This window comes from Lissotriton vulgaris, chromosome 1_2 (genome assembly GCF_964263255.1).
Source record: "Lissotriton vulgaris chromosome 1_2, aLisVul1.2, whole genome shotgun sequence".
Taxonomy (NCBI): domain Eukaryota; kingdom Metazoa; phylum Chordata; class Amphibia; order Caudata; family Salamandridae; genus Lissotriton; species Lissotriton vulgaris.
This window is the reverse complement of record NC_141686.1, coordinates 142,510,450-142,528,721: the sequence shown is the minus strand read 5'-3', so window position 1 is coordinate 142,528,721 and position 18,272 is coordinate 142,510,450. Positions and strand designations below refer to the sequence as shown.

At 44.8% G+C, this 18,272-nt stretch overlaps 1 protein-coding gene across 7 annotated transcripts in view; it reads right to left on the bottom strand.

Annotated features, from left to right (window-relative positions):
• Nucleotides 1-18,272, bottom strand: part of CNOT4 (CCR4-NOT transcription complex subunit 4) — a 623,322-nt gene that overhangs the window by 158,013 nt on the left and 447,037 nt on the right. The window lies entirely within an intron of this gene.

Below are 18,272 nucleotides of genomic sequence, written 5' to 3'. Positions count from 1 at the left end.
ATAAAAAATGACCATAAAAGCACAAAACATATATAATATCAATATTACAAAATTCGGGACATAAAAAAAGATATCATAAAATACAGACAGTGTTCCTAAAATAGCATACTTTTATGTGCCTTAATAGAACAATTTAAAAAGGTGGCAGTAAAAAAGCAGATATCGGCAGACTCCAGGTTAAATAACAAGTTCATCGCATGATTAACAGTACATACACCATATTTGACAAACATGGGTTTCAGATAAACTAATCGAAAATTCATGTACAGTTTACAAATCAATAAAAAGTGCAAAGTTATGTTAGGTTATACGATGGATTTTTATAGCGCATGGCTACTCCGAAGAGTGTCCCGGCGCTGGAAGATCCTCAGTCAAGGCTGAGGGAGCGGTGAAAGGGTTACTGAGTGAAAAGAAGAGAGTTTTAAGATTTTATCTGAAAGTAAAGAGATTTTTAATCACTCTCAGAGAGAGAGGAAGGGCATTCCACATCTGGGGTGCCAGGCGCTTGAAAGAGCGACCCTCGCACCGGGCACGCCTGATCGCCGGCGTGACAGCCATGGCCTGAGTGGAAGATCTCAGAGATCTGGAGGGTGTGTAGAAGCTCAGCCTTCTCTGAAGATATCTGGCGCCGAGACCGTGAAGGGCTTTGAATGCCATGGTGAGCGTTTTGAAAGCAATGCGCTTTTTGATCGGGAGCCAGTGCAAGGTTTTAAGAAGATCACTGGCTCTCGCTCTCCTCGTGAGGCCGAAGATGGCTCTAGCCGCTGACTTCTGGACGACCTGCAAGCGGGCTAAGAGGAAGTCAGGAAGGCCCAGGTACAACACATTAGAGTAGTCAAGGCGCGAGCCTATCAAGGCCTGTATGGTAATTCTCCTATGGTCAAAGGACAACAGAGGGAGGAATTTTCTAACCATTTTTAAAGTGGCAAAACATTTGCCGACCAGGCCAAGAACCTGGGGTTTAAGGGAAAGGCTGTTATCGATTTGGATTCCCAGGTTTTTGGCGACCGTTGAGTCGCTGACAGGGGGAAACATGGCCACAGGCCACCAGTCCTTTCACCTGGGGTCTGCAGGGCAGCCAAAGAAGAGTACTTCCGATTTATCGGAGTTGCACTTGAGGCTGTTCTGGTCAAACCAGTTGAAAACAGCCTCAAGGCAGCCCCTGATGTTTACACCGTGAAAGTCAGATCCTTTATCACACGTGAACAAGAGTTGGGTGTCGTCCACGTAGGATACAATTTGAGCCCCGAAAGCCTCCGCCAAGCTGCCAATGGTGTCATAGATATTAAAAAGAGCGGGGCTCAAAATAGAGCCCTGAGGCACTCCAACCTCCAGAGGCGGCATTATGGCGGAGAAAGGGGGGGCCCAGATCGTCTGCTGACGGTTGGCAAGAAAAGATCTAAACCAACTGAGCACCGGCCCCCTCAGGCCAATCTCCCAGAGTCTAAAAAGGAGACTGTCATGGGGGATGGTGTCAAAAGCCGCCGACAGATCAAGCATGATCAGTATGGCCTTGCCCCACCATCTAGGGTTTCCCTGATGGCCTCTGTGACCTCGAGCAGAGCTTTTTCTGTGCTCAGATTGGAGCAGAACCCTGACTGACTGATGCAAAATGTCATGGGCCTCGAGAAAGTTGACAAGGGAGGTGTGAACATGCTTTTCGACCACTTTGGTCAGGGCCGGCAAAAGGGAAATGGGTCTATAGTTGGCATGGTTCCTAGGGTCCGAGTTGGGTTTCTTTAGAAGAGGTAGAATCAGGGCCTCCTTCCATGGCTGAGGGACCGTCCCTGCGCTAAGGGAAAGGTTGAGAAGCGGATTGATTAAAGGGTTAAGTACCGAAGCCATCTGGGCCAGGATTTTTGCAGGACAGGGGTCAAGAGGGGAACCCAATTTGAGCTTGGAGAGAAGCTCAAGGGAGATTTCGGGAGTCATCAACGGAAAGACCTAGAGGACGGGCCCCGTGAAATTCAGAGAGGAGGGGGACTGCGGTACTTCCTGGATTGATGTCATCCTGGTAGCAGCGAAAGTGTTTTGGATGGCATTGATCTTACTGGCAAAGAAGTTGGCCAGCTCGGTGATCCAAAGCTCCGAGTGTGTGGTCTTGGGGGTGCACCAGGAGGGGGAAATGAAGTCCTTCACCACCCTGAAAATTTCTTTGCAAGAATTAGAGGCTGCCTCAATTCTCTTTGCTAGATAGGACTTTTTGCCAGCAGTGATGTTGCAGTGGTACTCTCTGATAGACTTTTTATAAGCTTCCCTAGGGTTAGGATCATATTGCCTGCGCCATGCTCTTTCTGCTTTTTTACACTGTTGCCGTTTCGCAGCCAAGCCCGACGAAAACCAGGGGGCAGATTTAGCAGAGGTGGACTGAGAGGTTTAAAATCTGTCAGAAGTTTATAAATGTCAAGAGCGTGCTTCCCCAAGGACCTGGTGTTCAAAAGTAAGCAATTGCTCTGATTGAGACGAGGTTTAGGAGAGGAAGGAGAGGAAATAACGTGCTTACAAAGCAACCAATTGCAGCCAGAGCATCGCCACTTACTGCCGCGCGGTGGGATGAAAACCGTACAACAGTTGTTCCCCTGTTCCCTAAGGATGAGAATCTCATCCCGCGTATACCTGGTCATCCTGTCCCGCCCGCCCGGCCCGATCCGCCGCAGTCCGCCTCCGGGACGCTGACGGGCACAGACGGGCTGTCCTTTGGCGCTCCTTAGGCACCTCCGCTGCGCGCGTCCGCTGCGCGGAGGGGGACCACGTTTTATGGCGTCGCAGGCCGTCGAGAGGCAGCGCCACTAGACTGCAGCCCCGCAAGCTGCCTACCTCCAAGATGGCCGCTAAGGAAGTGCGCGGTCACCAGATTCCACCAATGCCCTTCAGCACCTCTTCGGCTGAAAGGGATGGGACACTGAGCAGAACAGCGCGGCGCAAGTCAGAGTAAGTAAAAATTAGAAAAGTGCTCGAGTGCGAAGAATGCCTAGGTCACCCGGCTTTTCGCCTCAGGTGCCGCAGGAGTGCGCAGAAAAGTGCTAAGTGCAATAGAGGAGGTCACAGAGATTCAGCTTTGTTTGGTAACGCCATCACACAGACAAGGCCCAGTTGGATGTTTAAGGTTTGGCAAAGCCACTAAGTGATGTGCTACGCCAAACCTCAGCCTAGTTAGCACAAACTTATGGGATGGCCTAGTCACCATGACTAAGCAGCCTGGAAAACCTTCATTCATGTTGTATTTACTGTAAATAGTACTACTCTGACACACCCTACTACATACATCCCTTTTTACATCCTGCTCTCCAAGTATCCGCACAAAGCCAAGACTAAAGGTGACATCATACTGCTACAGGAAACCAAGTATCTCTAGAAGACGCAACTAGAGTCAAGGCAAGATGGATAGGACCGGTTGCAGGCTCACCAGCGACAGGGAAAAAGAAGAGTGATTACACTCATAAGCAAGAAATCTAGAATAACCATAGAAGACCAACAACACAATGCTTAAGGTAGGATACTAGTAACAGTTGAAAATAGGCAGCGAAACAATCCAAGTAGTGAACCTATATGCCCCAAACACAGATGACACCGCATATTGGGAGGATGTCACCAGGAGACTGGAAGCGAGCCCCCAAAATGACATGACAGTGGTGGCAGGTGACTTCAACCTGGCACTTGACTATACCCTAGATAGACAATCACAGGCGCACAACCTCCCCCCAGCCTCACACAACACTTGAAAGAACATATGCAACAGATTCAACCTAAGGGACCCTTGGAGACTAAAACACCCAGACACCAGAGATCATGCTTTTTACTCCAACCCACACAACTCATACAGTAGGCTAGACTATATATTAATATCAGGGTCTCACACCCACCTATTAGAACACACGGAGATAGTGGCTAGGACTATCTCGGATCACTCATGCATCAGCCTGCAATTGACGGGCCGACACAACGAACACATCACACACAGGTGGAGGTTTAACAACGCTGTTCTTACAAACCAAGAAGACAGGACTAGAATAGAACAAGACATTAACGAATACATAAGACATAACACGCTAGACATGGACCCCTCCATAGTGTGGGACGCACTAAAAGCTACAGTCAAAGTACACTAATTGACATCATGGTAAAACGAAACAAGATAGCTCTAGAAAACCCTAGAGGGAACTCCGCAATGATACAATGAATGCGAACGCATTAAATGAGCTAACAAGAAAGAAATACGAATAGAACAGAATTCTGAGTGAAAGGGCGGGTCTGTTGATCATCAAATACAAACAGACCAACCTATGCGAGGCCAACAAGGCAGGGATAGCCCTAGCGGCATACCTGAAATACAAACCGAGACAACAGAGACAACATACCTTATCATCCATCACGGACTCAAACAAAAACACGAACACTCAACACAAGACATCCTTCGCACGTTCTTGGTAAAACTCACAGATCACTACAGAAGGGATGACTCACTAGACCAGGACGGAGTCACCGAGTACCTAAACCGACTAAATCTGCCTAAGATAACTAACGAAGAAGAACTCATACTAGGTAGGGAGATAAGTGCTACCGAAATTGAGATGGCAATTAACTCCCTTAAAGACAACAAAGCCCCGGGTCCGGACGGCTATACAGCCTCCTTCTTACAAAACCTTCAGGCCTCAACTACTCCCAACCATGAATAAGGTCTTCAACCACTGTGAAGGGGCGGGCAGGGTGTCAAACACTATGAAGGAAGAAAACATAGTTACCCTAAGGAAGGCAAGAACATGCAACGCACCCAGAACTACAGACCCATAGCTCATCAATTTAGATTGCAAAACCTACGCCAAAATCCTATCCACAATACTCAACGCGATACTCCCAAAGCTAATTGGTAACTCACAAGTAGGCTTCCTGAAGACACGCATGTCACATGACAACACAAGACTCCTCTGCCACTTCCTCAAAAAGTCGTCCAGCTCTATCAAACCTGCGGTGGCAATCACCCTAGACGCAGAGAAAGCCTTCAACAGAGTGTCCTGGTACTTCCTAGAACAGTGCATGAGGTCATACAACCTGGGAGACAACTACATGCGGAAAGTTATGGCACTTGACTCAAATCCTAAGGCGCTGATAACTATTAACGGGGGGTATTAGAACAATTCACCCTACAGCGAGGGACTGCCCCCTGTCCCCCACACATTCTTGCTGGCTCTCGTTCCCAAATCATCCATCCCTGCCCTCATGGAAACCATTGGTAATACTTGGCCCCCTCAGGATACACACTTATCAGCGACAAATCGGAGTGCATGCCACTCAATATCCATACCACCAGAGAGGTGCTTGACAACTCGGGTCTCGTCTGGCAACCAGGGTTCATCAAATACCTAGAAATCCAATTCAACAAAAACCTAAAATCCACACTTGAACAAAATGAGAAGCTAACCTTAAAAAAAATAAAAGAGCTCTTGGAAGCCTGGTCCCCCAAGTTTGTATCCTGGTTGGGGAAAGTAGACACAGTTAAGAATCTGATCACTCCGGTGATCAACTACCTCACGGGAATAATCCCACTTACACTAACGGACGACTTCCATCGCAAGACTGACAAATTGCTAAATAAATTCCTTTGGCAAAACAAAACACCTAGAATAAGCCTAAAAAAATTAAGACTAGATAAGAAACTAGGAGGCCTAAACCTGGCAGATTTCAAAACGTTTCAGACTGCAATTATAGCAAGACAAGGGATCTACTGGGTCATACCCAACCAGAGCTACACGCCAGTTTGACTCAGGATAGAGAAAGCCATGCTCAACAACCTTGACCCACTATCACTACTTAACACAAACAATCACAAAACATGAGCCTTATACTCAAAAACACCAGACTTACCCTGCTGAAGTTGTATCAAAACCTAAAACATAGCATTAAAAAGTCGAAATGGGAGTCAATGTGGGGAAACTCAAAAATAAAATGGAGGGAATCCCCTAACCATAGACACATGGAAAACATTAGGGCTCTCGTTCCCTGCCCAGCTAGAAGAAGGGGATAACCCCTCACCTTTAACATACTACAGAATCGAAATAAATTACCTGACATAGAACTTTACAACTTTCTTAAATTTAGAACCGCCCTAACCAAATCAAGAACAGCCAGACATGTTCAATCAATTTTCCAGTATATGGAGAATCTGAACAAAGTTGGCCATCAGATCTTCCACATATACAAACTTCTCCTGCCCAACACCTCCATGCTTAATAGCACAACAACCAATTACTGGGAGGCTGACCTAGACTCCGCCTCGATCGAACAAGAAAGACACGCCCTCTGGTCGGCCCCCTCGAAGAATATGGTCTACCCGGTGCTTGCCCAGACAAAATTCTGGCTGCTACACAACCTATATTGGACCCTGGCTCGCCTAGCGACCATGGGCCTGACGGAGCACGACCGTTGCTGGAACTGTGACATAGAACAAGGGGACCTGGCACACATCTTCCACTGCACAAAAGTCAAAAAAATTTGGAACAAAGTTTTTTCCTTCATAAACAAAGCCTTAGGTTGTATTGAAGAGTTCTCAATCACCACCACATTCATAACTTCTGATCTAGATTCGCAACACGACAGAAGCCTGCTCGACCTCTTACTAACAGCAGCAGCTAAAATAGTCCTCACCAATAGGAAGGACACCTCCAAGGCCACCTTCAAGGGGTGTCTGAATTGGGTAACGTTCTTGAGGGGAGCCAACATCACAACCCTACACAACACACCATGGAGAAACCCTAACATGGGATTGTGGACCTCCTTGGACATGTTCCTAGACCCGTATGATCCACCGTGAAGGTGCAGGTCAACACCAGTGACAGAACCCAGCATGGCCCCGTTATTCAGAGCAGGACACCCCTACTCCCCTTTCCCCCTAGCCCCCCTCTCTCTTTCTCACACCCCCACTCCTTACTTCCCTCAGAGTAGTCCGATTGGCAGGTGCCCGTCTAAGTCCATGATCCACTGTATCCAGCCCGACCCTTCGGACACCCCTAACACAAAACGCCACAGTGTATATGTTCTATGCTATATGTCATATGTTATTTGTTTGACAATAGTGATAACATGGAGCTTAAGCCTTTGTAACCCAGGCTACCAACACCAAAGCCTAAATGGAACACCACCCTGTATGGACAACACATAATGTCTAAATGTTAACTGTTTTAGATGTCTGTAAAAACCCAATAAAAAAATTAAAACAAAGAAAAACTAGTTTTTAAGGCAGCTAGTAAACAAACCATACAGACTTAACATCTATTACCACAGGGAAAGCTATTGGCAAAACTAACACACTGATTTTATAATTTACTATGAAAATGAAGGATCCACATTCTGCATAGCCATTCCCATGTGATCGGGTCACTCAAATATGTGATGGTCACGTCTTACTTCTAGACATCTGGATGTTTTCTTTATTTCGATAGAGAAAAACAACGAGACAGACGGCGTAAAATGGGGCCACTCTTGTTCCCCCTGAACAATATCAAAACAACGAAAAGTGTGGCCCAACAGAAAAAGCCAGCAAGAGGAGTCCCTCTTGTTTAAAAGGACCCTCACTCACCAACCTAGTTGGTGACATACTTCATCATTGGGTCCCCACCAGAGAGGCTGAGTGCCTCTCCGGTGTGCTACAATGCCGGACTACAGCGGTACAGGTTTTTCTTGTGTAGGACGTGAGTGCAATGGTGTGAGTGAAAAGATGTCATTTAGAATGTGCCTGAGTTTGATCCCCAAAAATGTTTATTGGTAAAAAACCAGGCACCAATAAAAACAGGTGCGTTGGATGTCTAATAACTGGCTAAATTAACCAGATACATCCTATTGTGAGAAGAATAAAAAAATGGTTGAAATGTTTCTGCTTAAAAATGCAATTGGCGAAGCATTCATCAGGACCAGCACACCACGGCGGTGCGCGCACGCTAAGGCGCACTCTAACCTGTGGTGGAATGAACTTAATAAACTTACGGTTATCTAGTCGACCCTTCAGGACTTCTGAGAGTCGATATTATCTGTGAAAGTAAACAGAAACAAACAAAACAAGTCACAGGTTAGGGTGTGCCTTAGCGTGCGCATACCACTGTGGTGTGCTGGTCCTGATTAATGCTTCGCCAATTGCATTTTGAAGCAAAAACATGTCGACCAATTTTTTATTCTTCTCACAATAGGATTTATCTGGTCAATTTAGCCAGTAATCAATCAATCAGAGCATTTCCAGGTCTTGGCGGCGAGGTGGGAAAACTATCTGCCACCGGAGGTTGCTCTTCGGATGCAGGAGACGGTGGCGAGGTCGGCGGAGCTGGCTGTTGGGGGTGTAGAAGGTGAGCCGTCTGTTGAGGTATGCCGATCTGGTGTTCTGGAGTGCCTTGTGTGCGTGGGTGAGGAGCTTGAAGGTGATCCTCTTGTTGACGGGAAGCGGGTGCAGGGGTCTCATCTGGCTGCGGCGAGGGATGTCGAAGATCAAGCATTCCGAGGCGTTCTGTATGTGTTGTATTCATTTCAGGAGTTTTGCTGAGGCTCCTGTGTAGAGGGCATTTCTGTAGTCCAACCTGCTGCTGACGAGGGCCTGGGTGACCGTTCTTGTTTCAGTAGGGATCCACCTGTAGATCGTGCGGAGCATGCAGAGGGTGTTGAAGCAGGACGACGAGACAGCGTTTACCTGCTTTGTATTGGAGAGAGTACAGTTGAGGATGAACCCCAGGTTGCGTGCGTGGTCAGTGGGTGTTGGTGCTGTTCCCAGTGCAATTGGCCCCCAGGAGTCGTCCCAGGCCGAGGTGGTGGAGCCGAGGATGAGGACTTTCATCTTGTCAGTGTTCAGCTTCAGGCGGCTGTTCTTCATCCACTCCGTGACTGCTTTCATTCCTTCTTGGAGGTTGGTTTTGGTGGTGAGGGGGTCCTTGGTGAGGGAGAAGAACAGCTGGGTGTTGTCGGCGTAGGAGATTATGTTGAGGTCGTGCAGTCGGGTGACGTGGGCGAGTGGTGCCATGTAGATGTTGAACAGTGTCGTGCTGAGCCCTGGGGTACACTGCAGGTAATCTCGGATGGCCCATTCCAGAGCCTTGTCTCGGATCCCAGGGTCGTGGAGGCATGTGTGTAGGGTGTGGTAGCAGACCGTGTCAAAGGCAGCTACAGGTCCAGGAGCAAGAGGGCCGCTGTTTTGTTGAACAACATCCAACGCACCAGTTTTTAATGGTGCCTGGTTTTCCACCAATAAAAATGTTTGGGGATCAAACTCAGGCACCTTTTAAATCACATCTTTTCACTCACACCATTGTAATCACGTCATACACAAGAAAAACCTGCTCCACTTTAGTCAGGCGCTGTAGCAAACCAGAGAGGTACTTGCCCTCTCTGGTGGGGACCCAATGATGAAGTGTGTCACCAACTAGGTTGGCGATTGAGGGCCCTTTTAAACAAGAGGGACTCCTCTTGCTGGCTCTCTTTCTGCTCATTTCTTTATTTCAATGTCAGAAGACAGCACCTCGTGTCAAATCATTTTCCTGTTGAACGCCATGCATACAAAAACCGTGGACAGAAAAAGGAATGTACAGACCGAAAGTCTGGCTCAGTATGCACTTCTGATGAATGTCAGAGGCAGTTATTTTATATGCAAATAAAAGACACCAAAGCTGGATTTTAGACTTCCTAAACAGATGAACATGTAATTCAGATTAACGATGCCAAGGCAAATCTTGTTGGGACCCATACCTACTCTCCAATACAAACAGCTTGATTGGGTCCGAAAAAAAAAAGGCAACGTGGGGGTAAGAAGCCAGTTATTAAACAGTATATGTGCTTATCGTCACATTGAGAGCCACTCATTAAGCTTAGCCACAACAATCCAGAATCTAATATCGAAGAGTCATCCTTTCTCCAATGATTCCTGGAGCTGAAACCAAGCACTCAGCCCAAAAAAGAACTCCATACTGAGGATAGTGGTATCACTTAAACAATACGTTAGGAGACCCATGCATAGCAGTTACAAACCGCTAACAAAGTATAAAGTCCTACTTAGCAATCAACAACACCACCTTAAATTTTGCCAAATGCTGCAGTTTCGAATATACAAGTCATGGTTACTTAAATTAACTGTCAAAACACCCATTTGGGAATCTGTCTTAGTACCTGTTAGACCTGGCATCATTGGTGTGGGTCTCCCTTCCCCTCTCTTCCTGTCTTGTATGTTGGCTGGATGTAGATTTTCTGGGCACTGCGCCACTGCTAATCAGTGCCACAGAGCGAATGCTCCCTGTACATAAATGACTGTTTGCTCCCTGTATATAAATGACTGTGAGAATAAGGATAACCCTAATGCCTACATCTGTGTAGCCTGTTCGTTAAGGATTACTTTCTATCACCCTATACGGCCCTAGGAACCCGATAGGAACTTCAAGTTTGATATGCTTATGCCCAGGACATTGAGGGCCATCTTTTAGTAAGGACCGTTTGTGTTGTGAAATATCTTTCCTGAAAACGTGATAGTTTCTGGCCTAAAACTTTACTGCAGGCTGTTGCGAGTAATATATTGGCTGTCTGGTTTTGGGGCCAGCTGAGTCAGACCTGGCTGGAGAGAGAGAGATCGGTGTTCAGAGCGTGGTGAGGGGTGACTCTTCGATCCAAGCAGGGCCGTGCCTGGCAAGGTGAATGATTGCTCCACCTCCCACTGGGTGTCTGATAGCAGACCTCCTCATTCTGAAAGGACAGGATGTCACCTCGTAAACAAAGTGCTCCCCGACCCAACCTAACTGGTTCTGACTGGAGTCAGTGATTTGAGACCTTAGAGAACAAAGACTTTTTAGGTATAAAATGCTGCGCTGTAACTTTGGTCAAGTGTGTTCCTTCTGGATGTCGGAGACGAAACTCTGTTCGAGCAAACAAAGGAAAGGACTTTGAAACTTTCACCAAGCTTGCGGAAGAAACTACCAGAGGGCCTAAAATCGAGAGCGCCTCCTGCAGAAGTCTCAGGGACTTTAGACTTCACCCCATCAGCCGTCGGGATTCCTGTGCGAGGAATTCTACTTGCAGGTGATGCCTCCGTCGAGTAATCCGGAGCCTCTGGTTCTACTGTGGGGACTGGGAACCCTTGAATCTTTTGCTAAACCTGTGTGGGCTGCTGCAGCTGAGAGCTGCCACCGCTGAGTGCCCGCCTAAATCTGCATCTTCAACTCTTCCGCTGGATCAGTATGGGCCGCTGCCGCCGCTGAGAGCCCGGGGGAATCTGCACCTTCGAGCCCTTCGCTGAACTTGTGTGGACCGCTGTAACTAAGAGAGAGCTGCAGCCGCTGAGCCTCCACCATTGTGCTAGCCCGGCCGAGACCATCCTCTGTTGTGTGGGCCACCGCAGCTGAGAGAGCGCTGCTAAGTGCCCACACCCTTGCCTACTTTGCATCATTGTGACTTGTCCCGTGGGCCGCCGCAGCCAAGAGAGCTGTAGCCGCTGAGTGCCCACATCCATTGCTACTTTGCCTCATCGTGAATTGCCCCGTGAAAAGCTCTTAGGATCCAGCCGGTGGGGCCTCTTCTAAGAGGGAGAGAGAACATAGCTAGATGATTTGCCCAACATGAAAGGGAGTAATGATTGTAGGCAAGAGTCCTCAACACGATCTTGTCCAAGAAAAAGGAGCTGTATGGCGGTTGCAAGAGCTTGGTGCTCACTTTCGAGATGAGCTGATGTAATTGCAACGATGAAGACATTCTTTAAAGTCAGGAGTTAAGACCAAGTAAAGTTCCCAATGTGGCAACAAACAGTTTGGGAGGGTACAGGGGAGTCGAACAATTTGTAAATCTCTTCACAACAGTAGATTTAAACAAGGCTGGTGGTCTGGAAAACAGAGAAAAGCCCAACAAATTACCTTTATAAGAACACTGGAAGGTTGGGAGCTCCATTGAAGATAATGGAGTGCTCAGAGCCTCTAATGGCTGGTAGAAGCCCAGAACTCCAACATTCCAATGTTTGTCGTTCACAGCTGTAGCTGTGAACAAAGGCCTCAGGGAGCCCAAGGGGATTTAAATCCCCTTGGGCTCTTTGAGGCCTTTGCTTTATTTGTTAAAATACTCTGCCCTCTAGTGGCAGAATGTTCTAATAGCCTTATAGCCCCCTGAAGCTGGGCTATACTGGCCATTAAAGGCCAGCTCCCATGTGAAAGGCCCTCACAAAACACTGGAGCAGGCATTCAATGGCGGCATAGCCCGCTATGGTTGGCTATAATAGGGTGCACTACAAGGCTTTGAGGGCCAAAGACAAACAAAAGAAAATATGACCGCTTTTCATGCATAGGATCAATCTTGCAGATACCACACAAGTCCACAAATCTATCCCATCATCTGACACACCGGACTTTGTGGAAGTGCAGCAAGGATAACATCGGCCACTCCTGACAGCAGATCGAATGAAGTTAACTGCTACTGTTCATTTTCCACGCATGAAGGTGTAGATGGGTGAGGGACACTGGCTGTATCACTGATATTATTGGAATTATCAATTACCAATTGATTGACACTGGGCTTTCCCCGAGATGAAATGTGCCGATTCAAGAAGGCAAAACTTATTCAGTTAAAGGGCATATGTTATTTAAACAGCCCTCCTCAATTAATGATGAACATAAAAGAATGGCAACAGCAACAAACTCCAAATATATATGCAATATTTTTAATCTATTGTCATATTCAAAGTTTGAAAAACAATTCACAGTTTATACACATTGCCCCGTATTAGAGCGTGCAGTATAGCAAAGGGTGTCAAAAGAACGTGAAGGTGATAAGGTGAAAAGAAAAGAAATCACACAAGATTATAAATAAGATAATTTCAATAATTTCAAAAACAACCAGCCAGTGAATGCCGGAACAGTACAACCTGGCCACTTCAATTAGTCCACATGAGCTCCCTAATATTATTCTGAGACATAGGATGTGATAAATGTCTGCACTATATCACAGAGAGAGATATAGTTAGTGGTCCAGGTTTTTGATAAGTGTCGACGTTTCGACTCGTCTTGCGGCCTTACGGTTGATTATGCCTGGGCCATGCGAGTCTTCTTCAGGACATATTAGACGGGGCAAGACAGGGATCTCTTTGATGACCCCTTCTCGGGGTGTAGTGGTCGTAATTCCCACTCCAGCTGGGATCAGTCCATATGAATCCAAAAAATCCTATTATACACACTGCTCAATTGACCAGGTTTCTCTTCAATAATTTTGGGTTTCCTATCCTAGATAGAAGTATAATTTCTCCATTCGATGTCTTAACAGGAGGTTTGTGTCAAAATCCAATCTTGAGTATTGTACTATTTCACTATACGATTTTAATTCCTCACGCTGTAAAACCTGGATTGGTAAATTCTGTTGGATTAACTGTATCCAAACTCAAGGATGGTCGAATGCCGGTATTTTAATAAACTTTCAGGCAGCGTTAAGAAAGCGGAGTTCCATGTTATGACACACGTCTTGGTTATGTTGGAGCCGGTGTTCTTCACTAGGAAGAACACCGGCTCCAACATAACCGTGGGGCTGCGCAGACGCCGCGTTTCCCCTGTGAGCATTTGCCTCAGGTTCTCGAAGACGTGTGTCATAACATGGAACTCCGCTTTCTTAACACTACCTGAAAGTTTATTAAAATACCGGCATTCGACCATCCTGGAGTTTGGATACAGTTAATCCAACAGAATTTACCAATCCAGGTTTTACAGCGTGAGGAATTAAAATCGTATAGTGAAATAGTACAATACTCAAGATTGGATTTTGACACAAGCCTCCTGTTGTCAAGACATCGAATGGAGAAATTATACATCTATCTAGGATAGGAAACCCAAAATTATTGAAGAGAAACCTGGTCAATTGAGCAGTGTGTATAATAGGATTTTTTGGATTCAGATGGACTGATCCCAGCTGGAGTGGGAATTACGACCACTACACCCCGAGAAGGGGTCATCAAAGAGATCCCTGTCTTGCCCCGTCTAATATGTCCTGAAGAAGACTCGCATGGCCCAGGCATAATCAACCGTAAGGCCGCAAGAAGAGTCGAAACGTCGACACTTATCAAAAACCTGGACCACTAACTATATCTCTCTCTGTGATATAGTGCAGACATTTATCACATCCTATGTCTCAGAATAATATTAGGGAGCTCATGTGGACTAATTGTAGTGGCCAGGTTGTACTGTTCCGGCATTCCCTGGCTGGTTGTTTTTGAAATTATTGAAATTATCTTATTTATAATCTTGTGTGATTTCTTTTCTTTTCACCTTATCACCTTCACGTTCTTTTGACACCCTTTGCTATACTGCACGCTCTAATACGGGGCAATGTGTATAAACTGTGAATTGGTTTTCAAACCTTGAATATGACAATAGATTAAAAATATTGCATATATATTTGGAGTTTGTTGCTGTTGCCATTCTTTTATGTTCATCATTAATTGAGGAGGGCTGTTTAAATAACATATGCCCTTTAACTGAATAGGTTTTGATTCATTGTTCGTCTAGAAATATACAGGTCTCGGACCATTGTTTGTTTATATCAGTATAATACCCAGGTCCAGTACTTTTGGGTTACCCCATTTCTTTAATGATTCAAGAAGGCAGCGTTCTGGTGTTCAGAAAAAGCACATAAAAGTGATTTATGGTTTGTATTCTCCAGCGCACGAACAGATAGTTTACAAGTTCTGGTGTTAATGCCAGTTCTTGTGATGTTCCTTGGGTTCTGCCAAGGGCCTCCAACTGTGTATTTGTCTTATCTCACAAGTTATATGTTGCAAACAACGCCTCCCTGTAGAGTACAATGCCAAATGTCTTCTGCAAGTGTTGATGCTTTGCGAGACCTGGTGCGACCTTAAATTAAAAAATGTACTATTGTCCGTTAGTATCTCAATGATTTGTTTCCAGGAAAATTCGAAAAACCACCACTAGATGGCACAATAATGCACAGCAATCTATAATACGGTTACTCTTTAAAACATATGTTTTTTGTTTTACATTAGACGCTATCATAAAAGCAGCCACAAGGTATGAACATCCATTGTCTCAAAAAAGACACTAGTATTTCGGCTTTGCTTTTTTTCAGGCTTAAAGATAAGCTGGAATCACTAATTGTTTCTGCCAACATTAGCAAACTCTCATCTGGAAAAAAACATTGCATTTGTTACCAACATGGTGCTCAAGGTGCTTGGGAAGTGGCAATTCCCTTAACTCAATCAAAATGATCTCAAGACACCACTTCATGCTAGGGTGTGTATTTTCCATTAAAAGGCATAGAGAAATCAAAGAATAATGGGCAAATGTACAGCATCTTGCTCTCATGACAGGTGTTCTAACCATAAGACATACATTAGGGAACGCTAAGGTCTATGAGAATCGATTAAAGTGTGGGGTTTACCACTGAACATGCTAAGATGATCACACTTAATCTTTATTTGGGGAGTGTGTAGTTCAGAAAAGCTTTGGAAGGGACATTTCATCAAAACATCCACCCCAGTGAAGACCCTCTTCATCTATGATGGAGAAACCATATATAGACAAGCCTAACTGAGATGGCTGCAACAATGTTTTGCCTAAATTGAAATGATTCAACAGAGGCAGAAAGCATTTCATAATTGCTAGATGCACCTTTGCCTTCAGCAGGACAAGCCTAACTGTAAAATTGTGTTAAAGTGTAAAATATTTTGGCTTGCAGGCTACCTCATATTTCCAGCCAAAGAAAATATGATTTAACGGTATTTTCCTCTGGCTCCAGACTTTATTTATCCAACAAAGAATAAGGATAATACGTTATCTAAATTTGAAAAACTTTTTTATACTGACTCAATGTTACTGGTGTCCATATAATTATTTTCATGGTGTGAAACCAGTCTTAATAGGAGTAAGATAGTGGGCGTTGTCATTACTAAATAGTAGTGAGGTTTCCACTCTTCTATCTCACCAGTAGAGCTTCTTTTATATTTTTTTAAGATGGCCAGACATGATCACTTTAAAGTACTGAGCACTTTACCCTCATGAAGTCCTGGTTTTTCGACGTATAGCAACCCTCTCCCAAGACAACCAACATCACTTGAGGCCCCCTTTGCTCCAGGAGAACCACTAGGACAGAAAGTAAATAGGAGCAGAGGGTGCTGACCTCTACTTAACAGACTGCCATTGATATACTATGGCTGCAATTAAATATTCTCTTAGATTGTGTACAGTATAGTGGGAAGCCAAGTAACGGGCAGTAGAGCAGGGTGTTAACGCACTACAGCTTTAGGACTACTTTCATCAATAAGCTAAAATGCAAAAAAGTATTTGGACCAAAATCAGTGATGAACATTCCGGAAAACACACAAGATTACGATAAGCAGAAAAATAAACAAAAGACAATCCCAATGTTACAAGTCAGGGAAAGAAGATATCGGATATACGCAGGGTCGGAAATACAAGCAACTCCAGGCATATTACTATAAAATAGGCATCCCAGTGTCTCCGTTGGGCGTAGCTGACAAATATATATTATCAAAGTACTTTACTAAAGGGTCTTTTAAGCCAGCGCACTGGAGTTGAAATTGAGTCAATGGCCATTCATCATTCCAATTTGTTATATTTGTTCCTGGATTCTCAAAAGACTGCAGAAAAATGTTGAAGCCTTAAGTAAGGCTTCAATTAGTTAGGATTACATCTGTGGAAAGAACACATTTATTAATTGTCTACATAGGATTCTGATCCTTCCCACTAAAAAAAAAGCTTGGTTTCTACTGGGCACATCCTTTTAGCATGCCATCCTATTGCATACATGTGACATGAACTACCTTAAAGATGGGGGTCTGCAGTTTTGCATTTAATCTTTTCTAGCTCAAGTTGTGCTTGAACTTGCACCAGCATGAAGCGCCACCCAGGTTCTGCGGACCAGGATACACAGGAACCGGAGTGTGTTCAAGGACCTGAAACGAAGTAACTAATTCTCCAGACTGAGTCAAGTGTTCGAACAACAGGGAGCACATTTTCCTGAATATTGAGATTTAAGAAGTGTATTACTGCATGAGGTTATGTTATCGCAACTTGTATAGCGCAACAGCTACCCCAGCAAAGGGGCGTCCTGGCGCTGACCGCAGAGCAACCGACACATGTTGGTAAAAACAGAGATTTGGACTAGGGTGCAGTGAAGAGGTGAGTTTTAACGGCCTTCCTAAATTCCGAGTAGTTGTCAAGGCCTCGAATTATCAAACCACTCCCTCCTTTTGTTTAAAGAATATTCTCTACTTCATTCGATTTCTCAGTCAAAAACTCTGCTTGACTTTCAAGAACCCATAAGCTTAATAAATAAGTCGGATGATAATTTTTTATAATTTCAAGACACTTTATGTTGGTAGGAATGCACTATATGACGAGCAGGGTACACACAGAAGTGGCTAAAAAAGTTTAGATCAGCGATACACAAAGTACATCCCGTGGGCCGCTTGCGGCCCTCTTGACCTGTACATGCGTCCCCTTGATAAACAGCAGCAGGCGCTGGTGTTTAGTTGTTGAGCTCTAATATTCAGAAAAACATACTAAATAAACGGGCACGCATTTATTATCATGCAAATAAAAGCTTGCCCATTTAACATGTTTTAGACCTCCTTACACAATCTCTGACCCACCCAGACCCCCATCACCAAACTGCTGGAATCAGTGCGGCTCTCGGACAGACCACAGATGGCACTTTGTGGCCCCAGGGCAAATGTTTACGAGTACCCAAGGATTTAGTTCATTTATCATCTGTAAGAAAATAGCTTTAAACAAGATATCCACCAAACAGTTAATTTTAACAGAAGTCATTAGATGACAAGGTAAGAGGAGCTAAAAATGTTTGACTTCATAAACCATTTTCATTATCCAAGACTATAAATATTGCATTGCTGGACCGACAGTAGAATAGCTTTTACCTGAATGAACCATTTCACAGTGACTCACTAACATATCACTCAGTGAGTGATGGATTTACAACGCCTCAAAGCTGCGTATCTTCTGGCCACTTCTAAAATTAAATATTTTTCACACGTTCCTAGGATCCTGTAGTCTGATTTTAAATCCACTGAAGAGACACAGATTTGAAATGTAGGAAGCATCAAATCACTTCACTGTGAATCACCATCATCTCGTAAAAGGTTATTCAAACCATTAAATGTTTTGTCCGTGCAATCTAAAATGCATAAAACATCAGGATAATAAAAATGCAAAAGCAAAAATTATTCCTCTTTTCAAACCCCTGATCCTTTCTCTTGCATCCATAAGAAACAACTAGCGTAAACCAGTTTTTAG